Source organism: Phyllobates terribilis, unplaced genomic scaffold, assembly GCF_046119375.1.
Source record: "Phyllobates terribilis strain yellow unplaced genomic scaffold, ASM4611937v1 Scaffold_11__3_contigs__length_659146591, whole genome shotgun sequence".
Taxonomy (NCBI): domain Eukaryota; kingdom Metazoa; phylum Chordata; class Amphibia; order Anura; family Dendrobatidae; genus Phyllobates; species Phyllobates terribilis.
The window spans coordinates 327,660,747-327,684,957 of record NW_027362771.1 but is presented as its reverse complement, the minus strand read 5'-3'; positions in this window follow the sequence as shown (position 1 = coordinate 327,684,957).

Sequence of the window (24,211 nt, the reverse complement as noted above, 5' to 3'; positions counted from 1 at the left end):
TGTCCTAAGTCAGAAGCAGAATGGCCAAGAGAAAGTCATCGCGTATGCAAGCAGGAAGCTCCGCCCGACCGAGAGGAACCCAGAGAACTATAGCAGCTTCAAGTTGGAGTTTCTGGCCTTGGTCTGGGCCATTACAGAAAGGTTCAAGCACTACCTAGCCTCCAGCAAGTTCACTGCCTACACTGACAATAACCCCTTAACTCATCTTGAAACAGCCAAGCTGGGAGCCATGGAACAACGATGGATGGCTCGGCTGTCAAACTACCAATTCACCATAAAGTACCGGGCGGGCCGCAAGAACGCCAACGCCGATGCCCTGTCCAGGATGCCTCACCAGTCAGACACAGAAGAAGAAGTGAATGACCTGGAAAAGGTTGAACTACCTGCCTTCCACCGGAATGGGATGACCCACGAGCTACGAGCCTCCAGGAGGCAACGCGGTAAGACGTTAAACCCCTTGCCTCACCACAGCTGGAAAGACACCCAGGACAGCGACCCGGTTGTCAGCCGTATCAAGGAACTGATAACCCAAGAAGGTTCCTCCCTGGAGAAGGATGCGTCTCTCCAAGCAAAGCAGCTGTGGAATGAGAGAAGCCGGCTGTTTATCTACCGTGAGAAGTTGTGTCGGAGGTACGTCAATCCCAAAACCGACGAGATGGTGTGGCAGATAGTGGTCCCCAAGACGGACATCCAGATGGTGTTGGAGGCCTACCACGATCAAGCGGGGCACTTTGGCTGGAAAAAGCTAGAGACCCTGTTGAAGTGCCGATTCTACTGGGTGGGGATGCGCAGCTCCATTGAGAGGTGGTGCAGAGACTGTGGACCCTGTGGCCTCAGAAGAAGAGACTACAGCAGCCAGAAGGCACCTCTGCAACCCATCAAGACGACTCGCCCTTTGGAGATCGTGGCCCTGGACCATGTCAAGATGTCACCTAGTCGGTCAGGATACTCCTATGCCCTGACCATGGTGGATCACTACTCCAGGTTCCTGGTGGTCGCCCCTGTCAAAGACCTGACAGCAGAGACAGCAGCCAAGACGTTTCAAGCGTACTTATGCAGACCCCATGGATACCCTGAGCAGGTACTGACTGACCAAGGCCCGGCCTTTGAGGCTGAATTGTTCAAAGAGTTCTGCCATCTGTACGGGTGTAAAAAGATCAGGACTACACCGTACCACCCCCAAACTAACGGTCTCTGTGAAAAGATGAACAACATCATCATCGATCTACTGAAGACCATACCACTAGAAGAGAGAAACCAGTGGCCTGACCTACTACCTGACTTAGTGGATCTGTATAATCACATACCAGTAAGCTCCACCAATTGCACTCCGGCATATCTAATGCGGGCAAGACCTGGGAAGTTGCCCATGGACCTGGAGCTTGGTGTGGTAGAACCTGAAGCTGATGCGACCACTGAGGACTGGGACACAGCAAGACAGGAGCAGTACAGAAGAGTACAAGCCTGTGTCGAAGACAGTCTCACTCGGGTGAGGGATAAACAAGAGGCGCAATACAACAGAAGTGCACCAGCAGAACCCTTCACACCAGGAGAAGTGGTATTGAAAAGGAAGCGGAGGAACCACAAGCTTGATGACCAGTGGGAGAGAGAACCCTACACTGTGTTGAATTCAAGGTTTGACAACAGGAAGACGTGTTTGATCAGCAAAGATGGAGGGAGAACCACTGCAACAGTATCTCGGGACCATCTAAAGTTGTGTCCAGATCTGCTAAAACCCCAAGAAGAAGTGCCCCTCATCATCCAGGAGGAACCTGAAGAAGCAGTAATCCATACTGACTTAGGTGACTTCCCGGCAGATTGGCCTCAAATAGGAGGAGCGGTGATCGTCCCAGTACTCCACTTCTTCCAGCAACCAGAAAACTCTCTACAGCAAGTTGGACCTGTAAGTGCTGCTGAAGAGCCAGCTCAAGAAGGATCTCCGGCTGGAGCAGAGCAAGAAGGCCCAGCCAATGGTACACTTGCCAGTCCCATAGAGAGGTTAAGGCAATTTTACAACTTACCCACACGAAGGGCAGACAGGGTAACTGATGATACAGACATTGATACCCCACAGACCACTGCATTACGCAGATCAGTATGCAGCACGAGAGGTAAACCCCCTGCTAGATACATTGAATAAAATAGTACAATTTCTGAGAATGTAGATAGTTACCCCTGAGGTATTATGTATTATACTACGTATTGTATTAATGTGTGTAACTTATATTTCTTCCCTTTGAATGGACAATTCAAGTGATATGGACACTTTAACCCTAACCTGTTTATTCCTATATATGAAATCTGAGGCTGAGGACTTTGTGCAGCCCAAAGATTTTCTTTGTAAATATTTGCGCTCCCTGGAGTGCCCCTTTGAGCAACCTCTCCGGAAGAGACTTGGACTTTCTGGTTGCTCACTGTCTACTGCTTTTGCAATGTATATATATATTTTTATTCATGTTTTGTTATGCAACGTTCAAGTGTTCTAACCTCCCATAAAGGGAAGCTTGTTATTTCTATTGTTTACAAAATGTGCTTCAGCCCGGGAGTGCTGACTTTAACTAGGGGGGAATGTGACGCCCTGCTGTGCATGGAGTCACAGACCAAAGGGGGGTGCATTTCAGGTTTTCTCCACAAGAGGCCCTCAGAGCATACACACACCTCAACCCTACCTCAGAACCACCAGAGGGAGCCCTTTAGTGAATATATAAAGGAGGGTGGAGGCAGGAAGAGAGAGAGTTCAGTCAGTTGTCTAAGGAGTGAGTCCAGTCAGGAGTCTCTGCTGAGACACAGAAGGTTAGTGACTCAGCAGGTTTCTGCTGAGACGAGTTGTTTGGAGTCTGCTGCAAGCAGCTCAGAGAGAGACAGCTAGGAGCGTTGCCGACGCTCTAAAGAGCGGCAGAAGAGGCAGCCAGCTTACTGCCAGTGTGTATAGCCTAGTGAGGGCCCAGAGTAGGCCGAAGGCTAGTGGAACAGTAGCATCGGGGACCGAGGAGCTTCATAAGCTCACCCCAGAAATATACCGGACACCGGCTCCGAGTCTGCAGAGCAGTATACCCTCTGTGGAAAACAACCGGATCTTTCCTGGAAGACTTCAGGTCTCAGGATAGCCCAGGAGCTGACACGTAACAGGACCAGGAGGCACGGAGGCTCCGCCATACCAGGAGCGTGCTCTTCAGCAAAAGGCCCTAACACCAGGTCAGCCGGCGCAACACAAGGACTAAGTTAGGCCTAGTTTCAGACAGGCCATAAACTACACAAGCGACAAGGATACAGGAGGCCCTATACCTGCTCACTGGGGAGAGACCTGCAGTGCACCCCTCACCCTACAGTGCTCCGGGCGGTACCGCAACTCCACCAGTAAAAAGGTACTGAAGCCAAACGTGAGTGCGTCTCCCATTTTTTCCTTGGACCCGGCTGGGTCACCTCCATATAGTGCACCTTACCGAACACCGCTGCCCTGAGGCCTAGCTCCACCTGTGGGGAGCTACCCTATCATAGCTGCCGTAACACCGGCCTCAGTGGACGGCCGCAGCGCTGGTGGTCCTCACCAGACACCACAGGTGGCGTCACGAACTTTCATTTTCCATTTTACCCCTTTTTTTTTAAGAGAGACCCCAGGGTACGGGCCCGGGAGCCGACCACCGCGACATCCCCCAAGGCCAGGCATTAAGGCCCGGGCGCCGAGTAGTCCCCATCCCCTGGGTGCCACAATGAAAATACAGAAAAGTCTTTAAATGAGAAGGTGTGTTTAAACTTTTAGTCTGTACTGTATATATATATATATACAGTATACTGTATATATATAAAATGGATCTGGTCAAGCAGCTTACTAACCAGATGCAGGGTCTTTTGGGAATGTCCCAGGATTTGGCAGGCACCGTTAACCAGCATAGTCAGACCCTGGCTCAGAGGGTTCACCCGACACAGGCAAGTTCTAAGCCCAGTTCCAAAGCGGGGATCATTCCCATAGAACCTAAGGTGCCCCTTGCTGATTTTTATGGGGGAGATCGGAAACAGTTTAATAATTTTAAGTAGGGGTGCAAATTATATTTCCAACTTTGCCTATTTCCTCTGGGAATGAAAGTACTCGGGTGGGTCTTGTTATTTCTCTTCTTAGAGGGAATTCCCAGCCTTGGGCTTTTTCATTATTCTCAGATACACCCATACTCTCATCTGTGGATGAAATTTTTAAGGCTATGGGGCACATTTATGATGAACTGGGTCTGGTGGCTTTAGCTAAATCCCATCTCAAGGCATTGTGTCAGCATGACCTTACTGCTCCCAGTTTTGTAGGTGGGCCATAGAGACTGGGTGAAACGATACTGCTCTTCGTACTTAGTACTTTCCTGTGTGGGCTTACTGAACATATTAAAGATATGCTAGTCCACCACTCTCCTCCCTGATCATTGGAGGCCGCCATGACTTTATCTGTGCAACTTGATCGGAGAAGACGAGAGAGATGTCGGGAATAATTGTGCCTTGGGCGGAGTTCATCCATACTCTCTAAGGCTGAGGGAGAAGCCATGCAGTTTGGTGGAGTTGGTACCTCTCGGGAGTCAAGGCAGCAAAGATGAACAGTGTCTTTTATGCGGTTCTTCACGCCATCTGGTTCATGAATATCCACGTCTGGAGCAGGAAAACAACTTTGCCTAGCTGGATTCGGGGATCCCCAGTTAGGTGCTCAGTGTGAAGGGTAATGCTTTTGTTGATTGTGGAGCTGAGATAAGTTTTTTAAATATTGCCGTGGCCAAGGAGTTGGAGGTTCCTCTTATCTCCTTGGATGCTTCTATAACATTATTTTCTCTTGATAATTCTTCCCTTGCCCAGAGTATTGGGTATCGCATTGCTGATATGGTATCTATCACTACAGGTTGTCTGCATAAGGAAGAGGCATGCTTTTTTATTTTACAGGCTCTTCCTACTGGTGTGGTGTTGGGTCTCCCTTGGCTTCGCACTCATAACCCTATTATTGACTGACAAAGGAGGGATATTGTTAAGTGGTCCTTTAACTGCCAATCCCTTTATATTATCAAGCCTCCTAAGGCAGTAGGTCCCACCTCCCAGGTCTCATGGTATGTGGCAGATTCCCACAGGTGTTCTCCGAAGAGGCCTCCCAGAAATTACCTCCACATAGAACTTATGACTGTTCCATCCAACTCATTGAGGGGGTAAAATTACCTAAGGGCAAAATTTTTAACCTGTCTGAACCTGAGAGGCAAGCCATGAGGGAAAAAAAGAGGAAAATTTGAAAAATGGGTTTATCCGCCCTTCTAAATTCCCGGTTGGAGCAGGGTTCTTTTTTGTGGCCAAAAAGGATGGCAGTTTAAGATCATGTATTGACTATCAGGAACTCAATCATAAAACTATACTTAATCAGTACCCTCTTCCATCCCTGACCTCTTTAACCAACTGGTAGGAACAAGTTGGTTTACTAATCTGGAATTCGAGGAGGCTTTTAATTTTGTTTGCATTAAAGAGGGGGATGAGTGAAAAACGACCTTCAATACCCACAAGGGTCATTATGAGTATTGTGTCATGCCCTTTGGGCTCTGTAAAGCTCCAGCGGTGTTTTAAGTGCTTGTAAATTATATTTTCCGTGATCTCTTGGCTATTTGTGTTATTGCTTACATTAATAATATCCTCATCTTCTCCAGGAACCTGGCTGCACATAGGGACCATGTGCTCACTGTTCTCCTTGAGGGAGCTAAGCACCCATTCATGCTGCTTACTGACCATAAGGCTAAGTGCCCACGATGCAGAAATGCTGCATATTTTTTCCACTTGTCCCTGGCAGGAAAAACGCATGCGGATTTTACATGCATTTTTCCTGCCAGGTAGAAACGTTTGTCGAGCATTTTTGCATGCATTTCTGCATGGGGGTTATCAAGCGATTTTCCAAGTGATTTTAGCATCACTTGGAAAAGTGCTTGACAACTTGGTCACACTATATAAATCCATGCAACCGGCATGGATTTATATAGTGTGACCAAGTAATAGTTAAAAAAAAAGAATAAGAATGGTAAAAAAAAAAAAAAAAAAATTATACTTACCTTCCGATGGCCCCCGGTATTTTCTCCGCTCCGTCTGGTCTGTTGTATGGGTCGAGGTGGTGTGAAGGACCTGCGGTGACGTCATTGAGTCATGTGACAGGTCACGCGACCGCCGACGTCAGCGGTCGCATGACCTGTCACATAGGAATTAAGAAGAGGTTCCCTGAGCAGTGGACAACCCCTTTAAGTGTAAAAGTTTTGCATATCTTATATATGCAACTAAGAGCTGTTTTATCAGCTCGAAACGTATCAGAAGATATTGTCTTTTCATTTTGCAACCTGTCACAAGGTTAAACTTTTAATCAGAAAAAGAAATAAAGCTGCTTGTTTTATTGGAGTTTGGGCTACTGAATTCATATTGTCTTCTTGAAACCAGGTTGATCCTGCTGTTCCATTCAGTCCAATGTGTTTTGCAGGTGATCTGAGACCAGTAAATCTAATCTCTATACTATCAAAAATATAACCTAATAGTTTAACTATGTGTGCCTGTTATCTAATCTCCCATAATGCATTGCGCGCTAGTATCAGGAAACCAAGAGGATTCTCAAATTGTTTTTTTTTGACTGGGAGAGAAAAAGGAAATATAATATACTGTAGCTAAAAATCTGTATTTTAAGCACCATTGTATGAAGTTTTATATAAAGTGTTATAATATTGTAAAAGATAGATTTCAATTATCACAGGAGTTATAGTTTAAAATATCAGAAAATATCAGTGTGATATCATCAATTAATCCTTCTGTTATGGGCTCAATTGGTAAGGTAGATTCTCTAAGCTTTAGGTCGGGGTTTAGCAACACGGATCAAAGGCAATAGCGCGGCAACAGGATTTGCCAGACACGTCAATTAGCAGAGCAGAAAACAACAGAAATCACAAAGCCAGGAGTGTGGATGAACACAGGAACTGTAGCTGTATGGTCAGTCTAGGACTGGCAGCATACAAATGGTTAATGGCAGAGGTGTATGCTATCAGCAGACAAAAAGTCAATGGTGGCATTCAATCAGCAAACAAATGGTTAACTACAGGAAGAAGTGATGAGCAGGCAAGCTGGATATTTGCATGCGGAAAGATTATACACTGTTGAAGCTGCGGTATAGCTTGAACAGCATCAATACAGCAGAGAAGAATTCCTTATGCTTACAGCAGACAAATGGTTATTAGAGGTCTTAGCAATTAAATAAATGAAGACAGATGATAAACAGGCAGGAGCTTGCTGAATTGATGTTTAGCCATCTGAGAGAAATGGATGGAGATACAGTTCCAGGAGTACACATGGAACTGAATGCAAAGCTGAATAGCTGTCTGAGATGGTCTTAAAATCCCTTGAGTGATGATGTCAAAAGTAGCTGCAAGGTCATATCACTAACTTATTATAGACTCGCACAAAGGCAACTGTTCCTAGAGAAAGGAACCAAGACCTGAGCCATTACAGGTGAGTAACACCTTCAAATACTTAACCACATTTGCTGTTAACCTGCAGGGAATCTAAACTCCTTATAATGGCCATGTAGGTTCCTTATCATATATTGCCATATATTGATATATCTTTATATCTGTCAGAGTTTTTTTTTATACAGAAATTTGAATGCATTGCATAGATTGTATAGGTTGCAAGCTGCCCCAGCTGCCCATTGCAGGAACATACTACATACTGGTTGTACATTGAACTGACTAATAAGGCTGCATGCAGAAGGTTCCCTCTAGTACCAGCTGTATTCAGCCAGCATGTTATCATTTAAATAACTGTAGAGGGGATTTGGAATTCTGTATCAAAACAAAACTACAAAAATATATATTCCGAAAGTATTCAGCAAAATTTATGACCCTTCGCGAAATCCACCGTGCATGTACAGCACCCCGGGAGGTGCGTTCCCACAAACCGCCAGTTTGGCCACAGTGATCTTGGGGTTCTTCTTTACCTCTATCACCAAGGCTCTTGTCCCACGATTGCTCAGTTTGGCTGGATGGCCAGCTCTAGGAAGACTTCTGGTGGTCCCAAACTTCTTCCATTTAAGGATTATGGAGGCCACTGTGCTCTTACGAATCTTAAGTAATGCAGAAATTCTTTTGTAACCTTGGCCAGATCTGTGCCTTGCCACAATTCTGTCTCTGAGCTCCTTGGGCCGTTCCTTTGAGCTCATGATTCTCATTTGGTCTGACTTGCACTGTGAGCTGTGATGTCTTATATAGATAGGTGTGTGCCTTTCCAAATCAATTCCTATCAGTTTAATTAAACACAGCTGGACTCCAATGAAGGAGTAAAACCATCTCATGGAGGATCACAAGGAAATGGACAGCATGTGACTTAAATATGAGTGCCTGAGCAAAGGGTCTGAATACTTATGAGTATGTGATATTTCAGTTTTTCTTTTTTAATAAATTTGCAAAAATTTCTACATTTCTGTTTTTTTTCAGTCAAGATGTTGTGCAGAGTGTACTTTAATGAGAAAAAAAATTAACTTTTTAGAATTTACCAAATGGCTGCAATGAAATAAAGAGTGAAAAATGTAAAGGGGTCTGAATACTTTCCGTACCCACTGTATATTTAATGTAATGAACAAACAAAGTACACATATTTGGTATCGCCACATCCGGAACGACCCCATCTATAAATATATTCCCCTAGTTAACCCCTTAAGTGAATACCATAAAAACAGTGCTAAAAAGCATTGCTTTTTCATCATACTGCCCAACAAAAAGTGGAATAATACATAATCAAGGAGTCGAATGTAAATAAAAATAGTATAGCTGAAAATGTTATCTTGTCCCGCAAAAATAAGTTGCCATACAGCTCTGTCAGCTGAGAAATAAAGAAGCTATAACTTTCTGAATAAAGCGATGCAAAAAACAATTATTTTTTCTAAAATGTTTTTTATCATGTAAAAGTGGCAAATCATATATAAAAAGTACACATATTTGGTTTCGCCACATCCAGAACGACCTGTTCTATAAAACGTTCACACTAGTTAACCCCTTCAGTGAACATCGTAAAAAAAAAAAAAAGTGGCAAAAAACTATGCTTTTGCATCATACCGCCAAACAAAAACATGATCAAAAAGTCGAATTTAAATAAAATGGTCACCGTACAGCTCAGTCAGCAGAGAAATAAAAAAGCTATATCTCTCAGAATATAGTGATGCAAAAAAAATCTTTTTTTAATAAAATAATTTTTATTGTGTAAAAGCGGCAAAACATGAAAACAAGACATAAATGTGGTATCTCAGCAATTGCACCGACCCGAGGAATAAAGTCATCTAATCACTTACACTGAACGAGAAATGGCATAAAGAATAAATAAAACTAATTCTTCACCTACTGTTGATTTGTTCATTCTGCCTCCCAAAGACCACAGTAAGGCTCTGCTCACATTTATCCTATGCTCTGTGCTGAATGCTTACACTGGGGTTTCTGTGTAAATCTTTGAAATACGTGATTCAGACGGAACCCCCAGCAGAAGATTCCCTATAATATGGCAGACACTGTGGAAGCCATCCAGTCTGTGATCCGGTGGTGTCGGACACAGTTTTGTGAACCTCTGAAAAGGACACCATTGATCAGAGGCCAGACGGAGTCCAGAGTAACTGTGCTGCCTCATTATAGTGATTGGATCCATCAGAGGATGTCATTTGAATCACATCATTCAGAGATTTAGATGGAAACCCGATGTAAGTGCTCAGCGTACAGCGCAGGATAAAAGTGATCCAAAATGTTATGTAAAATGTTCCTAGTAAAAGCTTCAACTCAATCCAAATAAAAGTAAGCCCCCACTCAGGTCCGTCATCTGTTAACGGAAATATAGGGGGCTTCTACACTTACTGGTAACACAAAGGCTCTAGAAAAGCTAAATGGCTCCCCCCAAAAGAAATCCAGAGAATTATGTGCTCCCAAATCCAAATTCCCCCCTCCCTTGTGAGCCTCAGTGTGCCCAAAGCCACATTTAGCAATGAAAGCCTGCTTAATTTACGGGTGCATGTCTCCAGAAGCATGAGCTGGGCACAATGTACTGGGCATTACAACATACTGGGCACTACAACAGCAGATTTGCAATTTTCACTCAGCAACACCTATTGCTGTTTGTTATTGGAAAACACCCATCGAGTCAAAATCTTCACTACAACTGTAGATAAATTTCCAGTGTGGCTAAGCAATACTGTATAGTCACATATAGGGGAATGCCATATTCAGCAGACATTGTGTAACACATTTTGGTGCCATTTTTATTAATTTCTCCATGTGAAAATGTAAAATCTGGGGCTAAAACAACATTTTTGTGGTAGTAATGTAATTACCGTATTTTTCGGACTATAAGACGCACCGGACCATAAGACGCACCAAGGTTTTAGAGGAGGAAAATAAAAAAATAAAAATTTAAGCAAAAAATGTGGTCATGATGCACTTTTAAGGGGGAGGGGGTCTTCTGCTGACACTGGTATAGGGGTAATGTCCCCCAATTCTGACAATATCCCCCACCCTGGTATATATATATCGCCCCCCTTCCTTTTATATGTGGTCCCCATCCCCATCCTGGTATGCCTGGCATCCCTCCATCCTGGTATGCATGGCACCCCTCATCCTTATCCTGCTATGCATGGCACCCCTCATACCTATCCTGATATGCATGGCACCCATCATCCCTGTCCTGGTATGCATGGCACCCCTCATCCCTGGCCTGCTATGCATGGCACCCCTCATCCCTGTCCTGGTATGCATGGCACTCCTAATCCCTATCCTGGTATGCATGGCACCCCTAATCCCTGTCCTGGTATGCATGGCACACCTCATCCCTATCTTGGTATGCATGGCACCCCTAATCCCTGTCCTGGTATGCATGGCACCACTAATCCCTATCTTGGTATGCATGGCACCCCTCATCCCTATCCTGGTATGCATGGCACCCCTCATCCCTGTCCTGGTATGCATGGCACCCCTAATCCCTATCCTGATATGCATGGCACCCCTAATCCCTGTCCTTGTATGCATGGCACCCCTCATCCCTGTCCTGGTATGCAGGCACCCCTAATCCCTATCCTGGTATGCATGGCACCCTTCATCCCTGTCCTGGTATGCATGGCACCCCTCATCCCTGTCCTGGTATGCATGGCACCCCTCCATCCTTATCCTGGTATGCATGGCACCCCTCATCCCTGTCCTGGTATGCAGGCACCCCTAATCCCTACCCTGGTATGCATGGCACCCCTCATCCCTGTCCTGGTATGCATGGCACCCCTCAATCCTGTCCTGGTATACTTGGCACCCCTAATCCCTGTCCTGGTATGCATGGCACCCCTAATCCCTGTCCTGGTATGCATGGCACCCCTAATCCCCATCAGGCTGCACATTAAAAAAAAATAAACACTCCTACTCACCTTTCTTCTCTCTCCTCCAGCGCTGCATCCTGTCTGCCTGCACTGATCTCCCCATGTGAGTCGCGCATGACGTCACTAGCCTGCGCGGCTCACAAGGAGAGATCAGCTGCCGGAAGTCACTGCTCCCCACGCCGGGACTGTGTGAGCGGGGAGCAGTGACTTCACTCTCCTTCATAGCCGGCACACAGCGGAGCCGCACTGCGGCTGCTGCTGCTGGCTATCTCCTGTGCCGCTCATTAAAAGGCATGAATATTCACCCCCTCTGGGCATGGAGAGAGGTTGAATATTCATGCCCTTTAACAGCGGGCACAGGAGATAGCCGGCAGCAGCAACTACACTGTATACCGCTATTAAGGAGCAAGAATATTCAGTGCTCCCTGCGCAAAATGGGCTTGGGGAGCAGTGAATATTCATTTTCTTTTGCAGTGGGGACAGTGTAGGCTGCAGCAGGCGGCTGCTGCCTCCTGTGCCCCGCTCCTCCACCGATACCGCTCCCCCCACACCACACATAAATATACCCCCCCCCCCAACATTCGGACTATAAAACGCACCCCCCATTTTCCTCCAAAATTTTGGAGGAAAAAAGTGCGTCTTATGGTCTGAAAAATACGGTATTTTTTTCTTCATCACCCAATGGTACAAGGTTCTGTGACACACCCGTGGTGTCATTATGATCACTGCACTCTTAGATGAATTAATTGAGGAGTGTAGCTTGCAAAATGGGGTCACTTATGGGAGGGTTCTGTTGTTATGGCACCTCCGGGGCTCTGCCAACATGGCACCCGCAAACCATAAGAACAAAATCTGCACTATAATATGGTGCTCCTTCCCTTCTGAGTTTTGTACTGTGCCTCAAAAGTAGTTTTTGACCACATATGGGGTTTGGCATATACAGGAGAAGTTGTGCAACAAATTGTACTATTCATTTCTCCTGTTTACACTTGTGAAAATAAAAAATTTGTGGCTAAAGCAACATTTTGTGCCAAAAGTTTCATTTTTTTAAATTTTCACGGCTCAACATTTTAAAATTTTGTGAAGCATCTGCCGGTTCAAGGTGCTGACCACACCTCTAGATAAATTCCTTGTTGGGGGTATATTTTCCAAAATGGTGTCACTTGTTGGGACCTTCCATTGTTTAGGCATATCAAGGGATCTCTAAATGCAACATGGCACCCAGAGAACATTCCATCAAAGTCTGCGCTCAAAAACGTCACTTTGGAGCTCGGCAGTGTGTCCAAACAGTATTTTTTTTTATTTTCATGGCTCAATGTTATCAAATTCTGTGAAGAACATGTGGGTTCAAAGTGCTCACCACACCTCTAGATAAATTCCTTGAGGGGTTTAGTTTGAAAAATGCAGTCATTTGTAGGGGGTTTACACTCTTTAGACACATAACGGGCTCTGCAAACACGACACAGTGTCCATTGTCTGTTCCAGCCAATTTTGCGCTTCAAAAGTCAAATGTCGCTCCTTCCCTTCTGAGCCCTACCGTGTGACCACACAGTAGTTTTCCACGACATATTGGATACGGCGTACCCAGGAGAAATTGCACAACAAATTTTGGTGTACATTTTCTCCTGTTATCCTTGTAAAAATTAAAAATTTGGGGCTAAAATACAATTTTTGTGGGAAAATGTAATATTTTCATTTTTAATCCCACATTGCTTTAATTCCTTTGAAGCACCTGGAGGGTTGATAAATAGTGATAGGCGAGCACTAAAATGCTCGGGTGCTCATTGCTCGGGTCGAACACATTGGAATACTCGGGTGCTCGACCCGAGCAACGAGCCCAATGCAAGTCTATGGGAAACGTGAGCATTTTTCAGGCGGCTCCCCCCAGCAGTCTACAGAGGGCCTTAAAATTGCCCAAATTGATGGGAACAGTGCTCAAATGGCATGGGAACAGCATGGGGAAGACTCCTGGAAGCATTTCTGACTCCCAGGTAACTGCTGTCAACAATGTTGTCAGAGGTATTACGCCACTTTTACGGACTCACAATAAAACATGCTAAAATGAAACCAAAATGGATTTTCCTGGGAAATATGTTAAGGAACATCCTTTCCAGGGTAATGACATGTATATAAGGCAAAATAAATAACCAAAAACAAAAATACTCCTCCACACCTTGGGCTATTTTCACACGTAGCGTTTTTGATGCGTTTTTGCACTTTTGCATTGCTTTCAACAGTGACAAATGCATTCACCGGGAAATGTCATTTTAACATTTTACATTTGGCCATGTGGTGTGTGAGACATGATCAGACACATCTTGTTTCATTTATGAAGGAGGGACTCTGAAAGTCACAAAGCCTATTTTTATAGGGCCATCAGGCAGCCTTTACTATTCTTAAAGGGCCAGCAGTCGGCCCTCACTATTCTTAGAGAGCCATCAGCCGGCTAGGCTTTGTTGTTCCCATTACTAAAGAGTGGGTCTCCTATACTGTTATTGCGTATGCAGTGAGTGGCAGAGCTGCCCAAAATGTGGACACACCCCAATACCCCTTTGTTCCCATTATTAGGAAGTGGGTCTCCCATAGTGTTGGCCTATGCAGTGAATGCAAGGGTTGCCAAAAATTTGTAGGCACTCCAATGCCCCTTGGAAGAGACGTAGAGGGCCTCATGAAAAAATGTTCCCATTATTAGGAAGTGAGTTTCCCATTGTGTTTGCCTATGCCGTGAATGGAAGGGTTGCCAAAAATTGGGAGGCACTCCAATGCCCCTTGGAGGAAACGTAGAGGGCCTCATGAAAAAATGTTCCCATTATTAGGAAGTGGGTCTCTCATAGTGTTGGCCTATGCAGTGAATGCAAGGGTTGCCAAAAATTTGTAGGCTCTCCAATGCCCCTTGAAAGAGACATGGAGGTCAGAGGGCCTCCTGAAAACAATGTTCCCATTATTAGGAAGTGGATTTCCCATTGTGTTTGCCTATGCAGTGAATGCAAGGATTGTCAAAAATTGGGAGGCACTCCAATGCCCCTTGGAAGAGACGTGAGGGCCTCATGAACAAATGTTCCCATTATTAGGAAGTGGGTCTCCCATAGTGTTGGCCTATGCAGTAAATGCAAAGGCTGACAAAAGTTGGGAAGCACTCCAATGCCCCTTGGAAGAGACGTGGAGGAGGGCCTCTTAAAAAAATATTCCCATTAAAAAGGAGCTGATTTCCTATACTTGTAATGCCCATTCACTAAGTGTATGGGCTCACAAACATTTACCCCTGGGGGGTATACATGAACATACTGTATACATCATAAACACCCTTTAAAAAAATGATATGGGTGTTGCATCACGGACCACGGTCACCCTGGTGATATGGTGGTGGAGGATGAGAATGAGGAGAAGGAGGAGGACAAGAGCAAATAGCCAAAATCAGGAAGCGTATACACATGTGTGGGTGTGAAAAGGTGCATGGGAATACACCTCCCAAAAAAAGACACTGGATTTGAGTTTATATTACACTGCTATCATTCGGTGGTGTTGAGAAATCTGGCCCAATCCAGCCCTTGTTCATTTTTATAAGAGTCAGCCTGTCAGCATTTTCAGTTGACAGAAGGATGCGCTTATCAGTTATAATTCCACCAGCGGCACTAAAAACTCGCTCTGATAAAACGTTAGCGGCAGGGCAGGCCAGGACCTCCAAGGCGTAGAGAGCCAGTTCATTCCACGTATCCAGCTTGGATACCATATAATTATAAGGCACAGAGGAATCACGGAGGACGTTGATATGGTCTGCAAGGTACTCCCTCAGCATCTTCCCAAACTTTGCACTCCTTGTGAGAGTACCCCGCCTCCAGGCCTGTGCGATGGGAGGAGCTGAGAAAACTCTCCCAGAACTTTTTCAGTGTTCTCCTGTCTCTGCTGGATTGGAGTTGTGTCTCTCTCGCCTGTAGTCCTTGGTTGTCCAACAAACTGTGACCTCTGCCGCCAGCGTTTTCAGATGAGAATTTTTTTAATAGTTCCGCAACAAGAACCTTCTGGTACTGCCCCATTTTTGTAGACCTGTCTGCCTCAGGAATAAGAGATATAAAGTTCTCCTTGTAGCATGGGTCTAGTAGTGTCACCAACCAGTAATGACTGTCACCCAAAATTTTGAGAACGCGAGGGTCATGGACAACGTAACATAAACTCAGCCATGCGTGCCAGACGACTAACAGGCAAGACTTCCATGTCCTCACCAAGAGGGCGAGTGACCATGCTCTCTTCCTCCTCCCTGTCCTCAGGCCATCCATGCTGAACAGACGGTATGAAAGTTGTGCAGGTAGTACCGTCTATTGTGCATGAAACTAGCTCCTGTTCTTCCTTCTCCTCCTCCTCTTCCTCATTGTCACCCAATCCACGTTGGGATGAGATGAGGCTGGGCTGTGTGTAATCACCCTGTATGGTTCCATGCTCCATCTCCTCGTGCTCCGCCTGCAATGCATCCTCTTTGATTGTGAGCAGAGAGTGTTTCAGAAGACAGGGAAGTGGGATGGTTATGCTAATTATGGCGTCATCGCCGCTCACCATCTTGGTGGAGTCCTCAAAGTTTTGGAGGATAGTACATAGGTCTGACATTCATGTTCACTTCTGAGGTCTTATGTGTGGAGTCTGAACAGAATACCAACGGCCTTGTTGATGCTGGTACTCAACAACTGCCCTCTTCTGCTCACAAATCCTTCCCAACATCTGCAGTGTAGAGTTCAACGCGTGGGGACATCACACACCAGTTTGTGAGCTGGAAACTGCAAATGCTGCTGAAACACGGCAAGGGCGGCGGAAGCTGTAGGTGACTTTCTAAAATGGGCACAGAGGCGGCGTACTTTAACAAGCAGATCCGGCAGCTCAGGGTAGGATTGGAGAAACCGCTGAACCACGAGGTTAAGCACAGAGGCCAGGCATAGTACGTGTGTAAGCTCGCCTCGCCTCAGAGCCGCCACCAGGTTCCGGCCATTGTCACACGACCATGCCTGACTGTAGGTTCAGCAGTTTGAGCCACAGATCTGCCTGCTCTTTCAGAGCTGTCCACAACTCTTCAGCATTGTGCAGTTTGTCACCTAAGCATATTAGCTTCAGCACAGCCTGATTGACCTAGGGCCCGCAATCCTCAGCGTCGGGAGGACGTGTTCCGTCCAAAGGTCCGACTGGGTCCCCGCTTCCACTATGTTAACCCAGTGTGCCGTCAGCGAGATGTACCGTCCCTGCCCACAAGCACTTGTCCACGTGTCCGTGGTTAAGTGGACTTTCCCGGTAACTGCGTTGTTGAGGGCACGACACACCGGGAGAAATAGTGGCGGCTGAGGACCGAGTACCGAGGGACGGCAGTTGCCATCAGGTTGCGGAATGCTTCTGTCTCCACGAGTCTAAAAGGCAACATTTCGAGCGCAAGCAGTCGCGAAATGTGGAAATTGTAACATACCTGGCGGCGTCCTTGCATGGTGGTCCATCTCCCACTGTGCAAGAGCGCGCACTTGATCTCCAGTCCAGAATGTCTCTCTGGCTTCCCTCCATGCTGTCTGTTTGTGTCTGTTTCTGCTGCTTAAGGGCGGCGCCCGATCACTTCCTGCTTTTTGTACCTGCTGTGGGTCACACCCCTTGTGCGTCCTCAGCCTATTGCTGTCTGTCACCTGGTATATAGCTCAGCTGCTCCCATCTATCCCTGCCTGAGCATAGTGTTTCATTCAGTGTGTGCATGCATTCTGAATGTGCCAGGTCCTGTTCTTTGTCTCCTGCCTTGCGGTATCAGTTCCCGTGTCTGAACTGAGTCCTGTCTATGTCTCCTGCCTTGCGGTATCAGCTCCCGTGTCTGAACTGAGTACTGTCTATGTCTCCTGCCTTGCGGTATCAGTTCCCGTGTCTGAACTGAGTCCTGTCTATGTCTCCTGCCTTGCGGTATCAGTTCCCGTGTCTGAACTGAGTCCTGTCTGTGTACTCTTGCCTGCTGCCTTTCCTGGAGGCTGTATTTCCAGGCCTGTCTGAACACGCTCCTAGCCTGTTCCTCCCGCCTTCTAGGGGCCGATTACCTAGACCCGCTCCTGTATCTTGTCTGTCCTGTCTGAACACGCTCCTTGCCTGTTCGTCCCGCCTCTCTGGGGGCCGATTACCCAGACCCGCTCCTGTATCGTGTCTGTCCTGTCTGAACACGCTCCTTGCCTGTTCGTCCCGCCTCTCTAGGGGGCCGTATTCCAGACCCGCTCCTGTATCCCGCTGCAGTGTCGGTCTCCTCCGTACACTCAGTTCCAGTCTGAACTCTCTCCTATCCTTTTTCCTATTTTGCCTCTATGTCCGTTCCCTTCCGTTTTCTGCAGAGTCTGAACTCGTACCTAACTCCTGCTTGTTGTCTCTGTACTCTCGTTTGTGAGTTTGTGGTCCACTCGCTACTTCACTGCAAGTACCCTGTGGGTGTCTGGCTCTGCCTTACCCTTCCTGTCTGTTCCGTGTGAACAGAGCCCTGTCCCCCCTACTCAGCCTTGCCTGCTCTGTCTCCTTTGCTCACCGCTCCGGCGGTTCTAGCCTGCTCTGACTCCTTTGCTCACCGCTCCGGCAGTTCTAGCCTGCTCTGACTCCTTTGCTCACCGCTCCGGCGGTTCTAGCCTGCTCTGACTCCTTTGCTCACCGCTCCGGCGGTTCTAGCCTGCTCTGACTCCTTTGCTCACCGCTCTGGCGGTTCTAGACTGCTCTGACTCCTTTGCTTACCGCTCCGGCGGTTCTAGCCTGCTCTGACTCCTTTGCTCGCTGCTCCGGCAGCCTTGCTCCGCTCTGACCCTTTTGCTCGCTGCTCCGGCAGTCTCGCTCCACTCTTGCTCACCGCTCCAGGCGGCCACGTCCTGCTTTACTCTTGCTCACTGCTCCTGCAGTCTCGCTCAGCTCTGATCCTTTGTTCACCGCTCCTGGCGGCCTTGTCCTGCCCTGTTCTCGCTCACCTCTCTGGGCTGCCTCACTCTGCTGTGTTTGTCCGCCACATCTGTGGTTCTGTTCCTGAGTCCCAGTGTGTACTGGGTCCTATCCCGCCAGTGTCCCTACCTGCTAGTGCCTCCCTGTCTGCACTCTAGCTGTGCTTGCCTGTACCCCTCTGCCTGTATTGTTCCTGAGTCCCAGTGTGTACTGGGTCCTATCCCGCCTGTGTTCCTACCTGCTAGTGCCTCCCTGTCTGCACTCTAGCTGTGCTTGCCTGTACCCCCCTGCCTGCATACCCGCCTGCCTGCATACCAGTCGTGCCTGCCTATACCCACCAGTCTGTGTGCCAGCCTACCAGTCTGTTCCTGTATTCCCCTGTGTGGGTCAACAGCCGTGTCCGGGGTCTGTCCTGGAGTAGCACCTGGTCCCTCTGCTCGGTTCCTCCTTGGTGCACTGGCATCGTATGCCGTCGTGCGACCCTGGTCGGATCGGGTGAATACCTAGTTAAGCCCCTCCAGGCATTCACTCTCCGGCACGGTCCAGTGGAATCACTACAATCACACGCACACGCCGCTCAGCCCGGGCGTGTGCATTACAGAAATTTAGTAGTGTGGCCTGTGGGGCGTTGGCTGCGTATTTGCGCTTTCGTTCCAAGGACTGGGGTATGGACAACTGAATGCTGTGCTGGGACAAGGACGTGGACGTGCTTCCTGATGCTGCTACTTGAGAGTGTGCAATAACAGGTGCAGGGCAGGAGGCATCTTCGCATGCACCATGGACAGGGGATTGGCTTGCATGCACAACAGAAGAAGAAGCAGTGGTGCTACCCGCAGACACTGTTCCTGAACCCTGGGATTCGGCCCACAAAGTCGGGTGCTTTGCTGCCATGTGCCTGATCATGCTGGTAGTAGTCAGGCTGGTAGTTTTGCCACCCCTGCTGATGCTGACCTGGCAGGTGGTGGAAATAGCCTTTTTGGGGTTATCGGCAGAGTCTTTAAAAAACAACAAGACTCGGGAAGACCAAACAGTTGTACTGGTAACTTCCTTTGTGTTGGTGTTACAGGGAACAGTTGACTGCCTTCTGTCTGCGGCCACCACACTCCTTCTTCCTGCCTGTTGGAGTGCTCTGCCTCCCTCCCCCTGTGTGCTGCTGTCCTCGCTCTGCATGTCCTCCTGCCAGGTTGGGTCAGTTACTATATCATCCACCTCCTCGTCTTCCACTTCCGCACCCTAGTCCTCCTTCTGACTTTCTGGCAATTGTGTCTCATCATCATCCACCTCTTGTGACACCTTCCCACCGTCGCCTTCCTGTGACTGTGGCTGCTCAAATATTTGGGCATCGCTATATGCGATCTCCTCTTACCCCCTTCAAGTGGACCAGGCGAGAGGCCCGAATCTATAAATGGAAAAGTGAAGAGCTCTTTGGAGTGTTGGAACAGTTGTCTCTGGACACTCGGCATAGTGGGAGGAAGGAGGTTCAGGGTGAGGAATATGCCGTCCAGACTCACGGCTTCTGAGACTTGACCGTGTGGACGACAGGGTGGTGGTGGTGGTGGTGGCTAAGTGACTGGAAGCATTATCTGCTATCCAACCAATAACCTTTTCACACCACTCTGTGTTCAATAGTGGTCTTCTGCGGTACCCTATTAATTGGGACAGGAAGGTCGAGCGAAAAGATGTGGGTGTTTGTTGTGGCACAATTTCAGCTCGGCCTCTGCATGCACCATCACCATCACGTCCAGTTCCCCATCCCTTGCCCATTTTAAATGGAGGATAATATCTTTCACGCTCACTACAAATGACTGAATTTGGAACGAACTTATATGTGATACGTGTGACGGACAAACCACAGTTTTAAATAGCTGGCCTCTAGGTAACTATTTTGAACAGCAAACCAGTGTCAAAAACTTTGCTGACACACTGAAACTAATTTTTAATGGAGGCCAGAAATGGCAGTATTTTCTGAAAACATATATGTGAGCCGTGTGACTGAGAAAACAGAGTTTTAAATAGCTGGTCTTTAGGTAACTATTTTTAACAGCAAACTGGTGCCAATAGCTTCACTGACACATTGAAACAAATTTTTAATGGAGGCCAGAAATGGCAGTATTTTCTGAAAACGTATATGTGATCCGTGTGACGGAGAAAACACAGTTTTAAATAGCTGGCCTGTAGATAACTGTTTTCAACAGCAAACTGGAGTCAATAGCTTCACTGACACACTGAAACAAATTTTTAATGGAGGCAGTATTTCCTGAAAACGTTTATGTGATCCGTGTGACGGACAAACCACAGGTTTAAATACCTGGATTTTTATTGCTGTAATATGTAAAGGACCTGGCTGTATTCTGCAGCGCCAACAAGCAAATGCTCCAGAAAAACGGTGTTCTCTGGATTGCTTTTTAAGAAAATAATAAGGATTAAGATCCAAAAACAAATTATTCCTGGCCCCTGAGACCTGGGCCTATGTCTAGAAATATCTAACAGCAATAGAAGCAGACAAAACTGAAATGGAGCCTCTTGTGCTATATGCACTGCAGTCTGCTATATACACTGCCTGCCTGCCTATTTACACTGCCTGCCTGATATCTCTGCAGATGGATTAGTCCTCAGAAGGACTGTTTGTTGAGATGGATATGTGTAATATACTTCTGTTCAACCTACACTACCTAATAAACAAGCGAATCTCTCCCTAGCTCAGCAGCAGCTCTCCCTACACTGTCTGATTCCGGAGCAGACTGTGATGAGCATGGCGACGCCAGGTCTGATATAGACCTGATGACGCTGTGATGCCAACCAATCACTGTAATGCCACAACCAACATGGCTGCGGCATTACAGTGAGTGGAAGGCAATCCCTGCATGTTCATTGGCTCTGTAAAGAGCGCCAAACATGCAGGGAGGGGACCCGAGCGAGAGCTGAGCATCTCATCACTATTAATAAACTTCTTGAACGTGATTTTGAGCACCTTGAGGGGGTGCAGTTTTTAAAATGGTGTCACTTTTTAGGTATTTTTCTGTCATATGGGCCCCTCACTTCAAATGTGATTTTGTTCCTACAAAAATTGGTTTTGTAAATTTTATTGGAAAATTGAGAAATTGCTGATCAACTTTTAACCCTTCTAACTTCCTAACAAAAAAAAAATATGTTTCAAAAATGATGCTGATGTAAAGTAGACATGTGGAAAATGTTATTTATTAACTATTTTGTGTGATATAACTATCTGGTTTAAGAGCATAAAAGTTAAAAGTTTGAAAGTTGAGAAATTTTCTAAATTTTCTTTAAAATTCTGATATTTTCACAAGTAAATACTAAAAATATCGGCCTAAATTTACCATTAACATGAAGTACAATGTTTTACAAATAAACAATTTCAGAATCACAGGGATATGTTGAAGTGTACATTACCTCAAGTCATTACCTCATAAAGTGATACTGGTCAGAATTGGAAAATTTGGCCTGGACAGGAAGGTGAAAACAGGCTCGAGGGCAAAAGAAGGGGCGGACATATCATCGGTGCAACCTGTGGGGCTACACAGGGGCCCAAGGGGTAAGGGGGCCCATTTTTACCTCCAAAGCAGATGAAATTTTGAATTTGTAGGAGCTCTTGGGCTGAAAAGGGCCCATATATTGTTCATGCACAGGGTCCCTTTTCTGCCTGTGTCTGCCAGTGGACGAAGGGGTTAATATGATGATAAAGAGACAGAGATTTATTTAAGGTTCGCCAATGGTAAAACTTTCTGTAAGGTTGAAGAATTATTCTTCATTCCTTTATGTTACTCAACCATATAATACACCAAAGTAATTATAAATCCTCCATTGAGCTATCAGGCTGTGCTATTTTATTCCCAGTATATCTGTAAATCTTTCTCTAAATAAAGTAGTCACTGTATTTACATTTTGTCTAATCCCAATAGACTACTGCAATTATGGAATTGTGTGTTTGTCATAATAACATCTGGAGCGAAAGATAAAATACTGAATCATTATCAGGGAGTTTGTGACAAAAGACACCCATGGGATATACCAGTAATTAATTTGCTACTTTAAGACATACAATTTACTAACAAAGTAACAATTTATACTTTAACATCCAAGAACCATTGACAATTGCTACTGGCCAAACGAAGCATAATTACAGTATATGAATATTTCAAGTGATTGCCCTCTTTGAACAACCTTTATTTCATAGAATGGTCCCATGACAATAAGTTGATTGCAAAGTGTCCCTCTGCTGGGATTCTCCACTGATCAGTTCTCTGGCAAAACCTGGCAATAAAGGTCCATTTATACGTTAACATTTTTTCTAGCAATGCTTGTTTCATGATAATGGTGCAGTTGTGTAATCATGCCTGCTGATCTTCCAACACAGGATTATTACGCTCAGCTCCGAATTGTCTTGCATATGGACAGGCCCGGCGCCAGCACCCGGCGCACCCCAGGGCCCTGAGCAGGCGGGGGCGCCCACTCGCCGTTGGGCACCCCGTCGTGCTATGGGACCCATGAGCGGAGGAGAGCAGTGCCGGTGCCAGGGCCCGCGCCCACCCCTGCTCGCTCAGGGCCCCGGCAGCCGGCACAATATTTGCCTTTCCCCGTGTCTCCGCAGCAGTTCCTGCATCTTCCGCGGCTGCTGCATTGTGACGTCTCAGGTCAGAGGGCGCGGTGACGTCCTTCCACTGTGCCCTCTGCCGAGCCGTCACAGGCAGTGCAGAGCGGGAAGATGCCGGCGATGCTGGAGTCCAGAGCTGAGCAGCGGCAGCAGGTGAGGAGAAGGGAGGTGAGTATTTGATTTTTTTTTTAATGTATGAAGGCATGGGGCATTATAAGGGAAGGGGGGTGACATCCTGCATGGGGCATTATAAAGTGGGGGGGTGACATCCTGCATGGGGTATTATATGGCGGGGTGACATTCTGCATGGGGCATTATAATGGGGTGGAGGTGACATCCTGCATGGGGCATTATAAGAGGGGGTGACATCCTGCATGGTTAAGTGTAGGGTGACATCCTGCATGGAGCATTATAAGGGGGGTGACAGCCTGCATGGGGCATTATGTGGGGGGAACAGCCTGCATGGGGCATTATGTGGGGGGAACAGCCTGCATGGGGCATTATATGGGGGGAACAGCCTGCATGGGGCATTATGTGGGGGGAACAGCCTGCATGGAGCATTATGTGGAGGCACAGCCTGCATGGAGCATTATATGGGCGTCAGTATTCTGTTTGGAGCGTTATATGGGGGCCAGTATACTGTACAAAGCATTATAAGGGGGCCAGTTTCCTGTATGGATCATTTTATGGGGCCAGTATTCTGTATGGAGCGTTATATGGGGCCAGTATCCTGTATGGAGCGTTATAAGGGGGCCACTATCCTGAATGGAGCATTATAAGGGGGCCAGTATCCTGTACGGAGCATTATATGGGGACCAGTATCCTGTGTGGAGCATTTTATGAGGGCCAGTATTCTGTATGGAGTGATTCCCGGTTTCTGAGCTATTGTGGAATTTACAATAGATATCGCTCATGTAATGTAAGAAGTGAAATCTTTGGCCTTGTACTATACAGTCATGGCCAAAAGTCTTGAGAATGAGACAAATAGTAATTTTTCCAAAGTTTACTGCTTCATTTTTTTTAATGGCAATTTGCATATACTCCTGAATGTCAAAGAGTGATCAGCTTAACAGCAATTACTGTACTTGCAAAGTCAATATTTGCCCAGAAAATGAACTTTAACCCCCAAAACACATTTCAACATCATTGCAGTCCTGCCTTAAAAGGAGCAGCTAACATCGTTTTAGTGATTGATCTATTAACACAGGTGTGGGTGTTGATGAGGACAGGGCTGGCGATCAATCAGTCATGATTAAGTAAGAATGACATCACTGGACACTTTAAAAGGAGGCTGGTTCTTGGTATCATTGTTTCTC